This window comes from Bos taurus, chromosome 13 (genome assembly GCF_002263795.3).
Source record: "Bos taurus isolate L1 Dominette 01449 registration number 42190680 breed Hereford chromosome 13, ARS-UCD2.0, whole genome shotgun sequence".
NCBI lineage: Eukaryota > Metazoa > Chordata > Mammalia > Artiodactyla > Bovidae > Bos > Bos taurus.
In genome coordinates, this window is record NC_037340.1 from 29461549 (window position 1) to 29469781 (window position 8233).

The window sequence follows — 8233 nt, forward strand, 5'->3', positions numbered from 1 at the left end:
TCCTGCATGAAAAGTGAAAGTGAAAGTCGCTCATTCGTGTCTGACTCTTTGTGACCCCATGGACTACACAGTCAGTGGAATTCTCCAGGCCAGAATACTGGAGTGGGTAGCCTTTCCCTTTTCCAGGGGATCTTCCCAACCCCAGGATTGAACCCAGGTATCCTGCATTGCAGGCAGATTCTTTACCAGCTGAGCCACAAAGAAAGCCCAAGAGTACTACAGTGGGTAGCCTATCCCTGCTCCAGGGGATCTTCCTGACCCAGGAATCAAACCAGGGTCCCTGCATTGCAGGCAGATTCTTTACCAACTGAGCTATAAGGATCCCACCTGCTGCGATGTAGTCTTTCGGCATTGCACCCAGAAGATATTTTTAAATGTATTCATGTACAATGGTGTGACAATAAATGAAATCGTTAAGATAAAAGTGCAACTCAGATTCAGCTAATATCTGCTGAGGTGTCCACCATGAGCTAGGCACTCTATTACAAATTTTACCTATATTTGTCATTTAACCCTCCCAATAATGCAATTAAGTAGAACTGGTACATTCTCAGATGAAAAACAGAGGCACAACCAACACAACCAACCATAGGCAAACTTAGAATTCAAATCCAATTCAGTACTCTTTCCATCTTATTATTCTATCTTACAGTCAAGATGCTATTAATAAGATTTTCCAGTAGAATGAAATTTGGGGGAACCACCAGTAAACTATATTAGAGAAAATAAAGGAAACTAAAGGTCATTTTCAGAGTTTGGGTCTGAACCAAGCTTTTGAGCACATACCACCGAGGGACAAGGTGCTATGACCCTAAACTTTCTAGGGAGGCAAAAACATACAAATATAACTTAAGAGGAAAAAAAACTCTGATTTCTTTTTTGAAAGGAACAAGGAATTTACTCATTTAAAATTCAGGAAGAATAGAGATATATGAGAAGTAAATATCTGGCTGTCAGTGGAAGACTCAGAAATGAGGAGAAATAAATTCCTGGACCAGGTACACACATTCTTAGGTCATACTGAGCAGGCCAGCAAGTTTGCTGCCTGCTAGAAATTGCACGGCCCAAAGTCCCTCAGAATGTATTTATAGCTGCTCCATCAAGAAGGCGCCAACATTTGATCTGGTCTTTCCAAAATAGGTTTTAAAAAATTCAAAAGGAAAAAAGGCAAGAGCCCTGCAAACAACGTCTTATGCAGCTGATTGTCAGGGTAGTGGATTGCAGAGTCTGAGCAAACTTTCAGTCTGATGAGAGAGGAGGCTTGCGGGACAGCAAGTGGGGGGCTGCAGAAAGGAGGAACAGATACTCCTTTCGGCTTCTAGGCTACCATGACCTGAAGAGGAGAAACCACTGCTGACCTACCTGTTGGGAAGGAAGACAGCCGGTGAGCACTGGTTCCCTGAGCAGGTGTTCGGTGCTTACCATGCCCTGTGCTCCTGGAAGGCATGGGGCCAGAAAAGAAAGAAACAAGGCCCCAGAAGTCCTAATTTTCTGAGGCCCCCCAGGTGTTTTCAGCTCCTTTATAGAAGAAAGAAGTTCTGTCTATCGGACACTAGTCTATGGGCTGTAGAGGCTTTATCAAAGAAGGCCCAAAGTCTTCATTAATGATTGATAAACCCTCAATGATTGGAGTCACCACAGAGCCACAATCTCTCATCCAAGATCCAGAAATCCAAAAAGCTTGGAAAATACAAAGTTCTTTTCTGTAACTCATCTGACAGGCAAAACCTGGCCGGATTTCTTCTGATGACAAAACCTGACCTAGATTTATGGGAGGGTGCGGCCACAAGCCCAGAGGAAATTATGAAATATATAGTATATGAATCATGCTATCTTTTCTTTTCTTCTGAAAAATTATGAGTTCTAAGAAGACCCAGCTCCAAGTAGTTTCAGTGATGGACTGTGGGCCTGTATTATATAGCTTTATGATTTCTTTTTGCCTTCTTGTTTTATTCTGTGCAGTGCCAAGTCGCTTCAGTCGTGTCCAACTCTTTGGGACCCTATGGACTGTAGCCCTCCAGGCTCCTCTGTCCATGGGATTTTCCAGGGAAGAATACTGGAGTGGGTTGCCATTTCCTTTCTAAGTGTAGGTTAGTTCATCTCTAACACAGTATAATTGACTAGGTGTCTTCATAAGCAGGTATATGTTCATAGAAAGTGCACAGCTTGTCAGATTATATGTATTGGCTTGCAGAGTCCACCAGCAGACTAGAAAGACACAAAGGTACAGGTCACTTCCGACACCAAGGAGCTGCCTCCACAGGGAGGCAGCTGTCTGAATGGTGTGCAGAGAACCTAAGACAGCCTTCCAGGGAAATCACCCGAGAAGCTTTAAAAAATATTATAAGTCTATTATACAGAGTGAAGTAAGCCAGAAAGAAAAACACCAATACAGTATACTAACGCATATATATGGAATTTAGAAAGATGGTAACAATAACCCTGTATACAAGACAGCAAAAGAGACACTGATGTATAGAACAGTCTTTTGGACTCTGTGGGAGAGGGAGAGGGTAAGATGATTTGGGAGAATGGCATTGAAATATGTATAATATTATATATGAAACCAGTCGCCAGTCCAGGTTCGATGCATGATGCTGGATGCTTGGGGCTGGCGCACTGGTACGACCCAGAGGGATGGTATGGGGAGGGAGGAGGGAGGAGGGTTCGGGATGGGGAACACATGTATGCCTGTGGCGGATTCATTTCGATATATGGCAGAACCAATACAATATTGTAAAGTTTAAAAATAAAATTAAATTAAAAAAAAATACTGTAAGTCAGAAAGAGAAAAACAAATATCGTATATTAACACATATAATGTGGAATCTGGAAAAATGGTACAGATGATCCTATTTGCAGGGCAAGAACAGAGACACAGACCCAGAGAATGGACTTGTGAACATGGGGGGTTGGGGCGAGGAAGAGGGGAAGGGGAGTGCTGCCATGTGTAAGATAGACGGCCAGTGGGAAGCTGCTGTACAGCACAAGGGTCTAGCTCTGTGCTCCGTGATGACCTAGAGAAGTGGGACAGGGGAGGGAGGGAGATCCATGAGGGAGGGGATATATATGTATACAGATGGCTGATTCATGCTGTTGTACAGCAGAAACTAACATGACATTGTAAAGCAACTACACCCTGGTTAAAAGAAAATACTACCTTAAAATTGATCCACTTCACTGATATCTAACGATCTTCCTTCTCCCAACGATCACATCTAAAATTTTAATTTATCCACCTCACACATTAAAATTTTAATTTTAATCCCAATGAACCTTAGAAATTCACCACCAGATGCACCCACACAATCCCAGATTCTCAAAACTTTTTGCCACTGAAAAGCATACCAAACACAAACTTGGTAACACACACTGCTCATTCCCTTTTCTGCTTCTCCTTTGGTGGAATTGTTTTTCTTTCAAACACACTGTGTTAGAATGGGCACCTGATGATCATTTCTTCTGGATGAGACTCAGAGGATAAAAACTGAGATATTTGCTTTAAAAAGACTCTTACCAACCTGAGCACTGCTCAAAAACACAGGTAGGGCTTCTGGGTTACAAAATACTCTCTGCTGCTTTTTAGGGATCTGATAATCAAATCTTTTCTTATCCTATGTGGCAAGGTAACTCATTCTGTATTTATCATTTTTTAGTGAAATGTAGACTATACATATCTACCCTCAAATGAAGAACTACAACTTTTCAGTTGTACTTTATCTAGTCTCTCATGTGTATTTAGGAACCAAATTAAAGGGTCATTTGCTTGGAATTCCTGAAATCTAGAGTAGATTAGGGGTAATGTCTACCCTAGACCGCCACTGATTAGATGAAAGTTTTTAGCCCAGAGTTTTGTTACTCTTTGAAGTCAGGTTGTCTGACTTCTAACATGTGTGCTTATGGATTTGGGGTAAAAACATACCCGAAAAATGCACACACACACACACACACACACACGTGCAGATGCACACACACACACAAGAAAAAGAGGGAGGAAGAGAGAGAAAGCCATTTCAAATGAAAATAAAATAGAAAAACAGTAGCCACTTCTTGTCAAACAAAAAAAGAACGACTGAGCTAGGTACATTTACAATGGAATCAAATAGCAAGGAGGGAGAAGTATTTAAGGTCTGATTCAACAATTATATTTGGTCTTCACTGGTGGCTCCAGGGGTAAAGAATCCACCTGCCAATGCAGGAGATGCAGGTTCGACCCTTGGGTTGGGAAGATCCCCTGGAGAAGGAAATGGCAACCCATTCCAGTATTCTTGCCTGGGAAATCCCTTGAACAGAGGAGCCTGGTGAGCTACAGTCCATGGGGTTGCAAAAGAGTCAGACACGACTTAGAAACTAAACAACCACACCACAACCAGGAATTATAACTAAGATTCACAGGAAGAAAAATTGTGTGCTCTGTGGCAGAGATGGCTTGTGGTCACAAACTCTTTCTCCCCCTTCCTCCTCAGTTTAAAAAAAAAATCCTGATTTTATTTGGGCAGCAATAAACTCAATTAAAAGCTTTTATTTCCCAAACTCCCTTGCAGCAGGGCTCGGCATGTGATTAAGTTCTCGTCAGTGACACATAAGCAGAGTATTGAGTGGGACATGGAACTTGGGGACTGGGAGTGAAGGGAGAGGGAAGGGAAAGGCTGCCCTAAAGAACCTGGCTAAATAAAAAGGAATGAAATCAGGCCATTTGTAGTGATGTGGATGAACCTAAAATCTGTCATACAGAATAAAGTTAAGTCAGAGGGAAAAAAAACAAATATCGTATATTAACACGTATGTTTAGAATCTAGAAAAATGGTACTGCTGGACCCATTTCCAGGGCAGGAATAGAGATGCAGACGTAGAGAACAGATATGTGGACAAGGGCGAAAGGGGAGGGTAAGGCGAATTGGGAGATTAGGACTGACGTATATACACTACCATGTGTAAAATAGACAGCTAGTGGGAAGCACAAGGAGCTTACAGCACCAGGAGCTCAGCTTGGTGCTCTGTGATGACCTAGGGGGGTGGGATATGGCATGGGGGTGGGAGGGGGGCTCAAGAGGGAGGTCATATATGTATACATATAGCTGATTCACTTCGTTGGACAGCAGAAATAAACACAACATTGTAAAGTAATTATACCCCAAAATGAGAGCTGGCTCAGCTTAGAGACAGATCTTTTCTACCTTCTCGCTCCTGGAACCAGGAGTTCCAGCAGCCAGCTTGGACTGTGGGTTAAAAAAGAACCCACCACTAGGAAATGAAGCAGAAAGTAAAGAGCTGAGTCGCTAACATCTTCGTGGAACTACCATATTTACTCTGAACTGGCTACATCCGGACCTCATTTATGTGAGAGAATCAAATCTTGTGCCTTTGTTGTTGTTTGTTTTATTGTTGTTATTATATTCAGCTCTGTCAAAAACCTTAGTGGGTTTAGCAGAAGGAAACAGATCAGTCAAACTCAGGACCCATGACTTAGGCCCTTGCCACTCAAAGTGTTGTCCCTAGTAGAGCAGCCTGGGCATCACTCGGGGGCTTGTTAGAAATGCAGAGTCTCAGGTCCCACCCAGTCCTACTGAGTCAGAATCTACATTTTAACAAGATCCTCGGGTGATCTGTGGGCTTCCCTTGTGTCTCAGCTGGGAAAGAATTGCCTGCGATATGGGAGACCGGAATTCGATCCCTGGGTTGGAAAGATCCCTTGGAGAAGGGAAAGGCTATTCATTCCAGTATTCTGGCCTAGAGAATTCCATGGACTGTATTGTCCACGGGCTCACAAAGAGTCGGACACAACTGAGCAACTTTCATTTTCCGGGTGACCTGTATACACACCTGCAGAAGTTTGAGCGGCACTGCCTGAGAGTAAATGCCCCTCAAAAGACCAGACTAAACATTATGGGTTTGAATGACCTGCTGCACAGTGCTCCTATTACCTAGATTTATATCCTAAAAAATGAGACAGATATATGACCCGATTTTAAGATCAGATTATCTTCAAATGATTAGTTTCTCAAAAGGTTCAAAATGCACTAAAGAAAAACAAACATGAAGGTTGTAAAAAGCCTAAAATTAGGCTTTTATAATTAATAATAAAGTAGGGAGCTTTACACATAATGACAAAAATCCAGAAACAGTAACCATTTTGGCTATTTATCACACGAAAGCTTTTTTATTCTCATTTTAAAGTTACTAGCCGCTAATCCCTGACAAGTTCAGTTGTATCCTAACTGCCTAGCTGAAAACACTTTCACCTGTGCAGCATTTAAAAGTGTAAATTACATTCTAATGTATTCTTACAGTCTGGAAAATTTCAATCCACTCCACAAAAGAACTCCTAGTAAGTAAATGCAATTCATTTTTTAATGAAAACCATTAAAAAATGCTTTTTTAATAAAAGCATTTTATTAAAATAAAAGCATTTAAATAAGAAAGTGCTTTTTATTTAAATAAAATGTTTTTATTTAAAAAGGATTTAAATAAAAGCATTTTTATTTTATTGAAGTTTAGTTGATTTACTGTGTTGTATGAATTTCTTCTGTACAGCAAAGTGACTCAGTTCAGTTCAGAACAGTTGCTCAGTCGTGTCGGACTCTTTGCAACCCCATGGACTGCAACACTCCAGGCCTCCCTGCCATCACCAACTCCCGGAGTCCACCCAAACCCATGTCCATCGAGTTGGTGATGCCATCCAACCATCTCATCCTCTCATCCCCTTCTCCTCCTTCCTTCAATCTTTCCCAGCATCAGAGTCTTTTTCAATGAGTCAGCTCTTCACATCAGGTAGCCAAAGTGTTGGAGTTTCAGCCTCAACATCAGTCCTTCCAATGAACACCCAGGACTGATCTCCTTTAGAATGAACTGGTTGGATCTCCTTACAGTCCAAGGGACTCTCAAGAATCTTCTCCAACACCACAGTTCAAAAGCATCAATTTTTCGGCACTCAGCTTTCTTCACAGTCCAACTCTCACATCCATACATGACCACTGGAAAAACCATAGCCTTGACTAGACGGACCTTTGTTGGCAAAGTAATGTCTCTGCTTTTGAATATGCCATCTAGGTTGGTCATAACTTTCCTTCCAAGGAGTAAGCGTCTTTCAATTTCATGGCTGCAATCGCCATCTGCAGTGATTTTGGAGCCCCTGAAAATAAAGTCAGCCAGTTTCCACTGTTTCCCCATCTATTTGCCATGAAGTGATGGGACCATATGCCACGATCTTCGTTTTCTGAATGTTGAACTTTAAGCCAACTTTTTCACTATCCACTTTCACTTTCATCAAGAGGCTTTTTAGTTCCTCTTCACTTTCTGCCATAAGGGTGGTGTCATCTGCATATCTGAGGTTATTGATATTTCTCCCGGCAATCTTGATTCCAGCTTGTGCTTCCTCTAGCCCAGCATTTCTCATGCTGTACTCTGCATATAAGTTAAATAAGCAGGTGACAATATACAGCCTTGACGTACTCCTTTTCCTGTTTGGAACCAGTCTGTTGTTCCATGTCCAGTTCTAACTGTTGCTTCCTGACCTGCATATAGGTTTCTCAAAAGGCAGGTCAGGTGGTCTGGTATGCCCATCTCTTTCAGAATCTTCCACAGTTTATTGTGATCCACACAGTCAAAGGCTTTGGCATAGTCAATAAAGCAGAAATAGATATTTTTCTGGAACTATCTTACTTTTTCCATGATCCGTCAGATGTTGGCAATTTGATGTCCGGTTCTTCTGCCTTTTCTAAAACCAGCTTGAACATCTGGAAGTTCACAGTACACGTATTGCTGAAGCCTGGCTTGGAGAATTTTAAGCATTACTTTACTAGCCTGTGAGATGAGTGCAATTGTGCGGTAGTTTGAGCATTCTCTGGCATTGCCTTTCTTTGGGATTGGAATGAAAACTGACCTTTTCCAGTCCTGTGGCCACTGCTGAGTTTTCCAAATTCGCTGGCATATTGAGTGCAGCATTTTCACAGCATCATCTTTCAGGATTTGAAGTAGCTCAACTGGAATTCCATCACCTCCACTAGCTTTGTTCGTAGTGATGCTTTCTAAGGCCCACTTGACTTCACATTCCAGGATGTCTGGCTCTAGGTGAGTGACCCCATCATTGTGATTATCTGGGTTGTGAAGCTCTTTTTTGTACAGTTCTCCTGTGTATTCTTGCCACCTCTTCTTAATACCTTCTGCTTCTGTTAGGTCCCTATCATTTCTGTGCTTTATTGAGCCCATCTTTGCATGAAATGTTCCCTTGGTA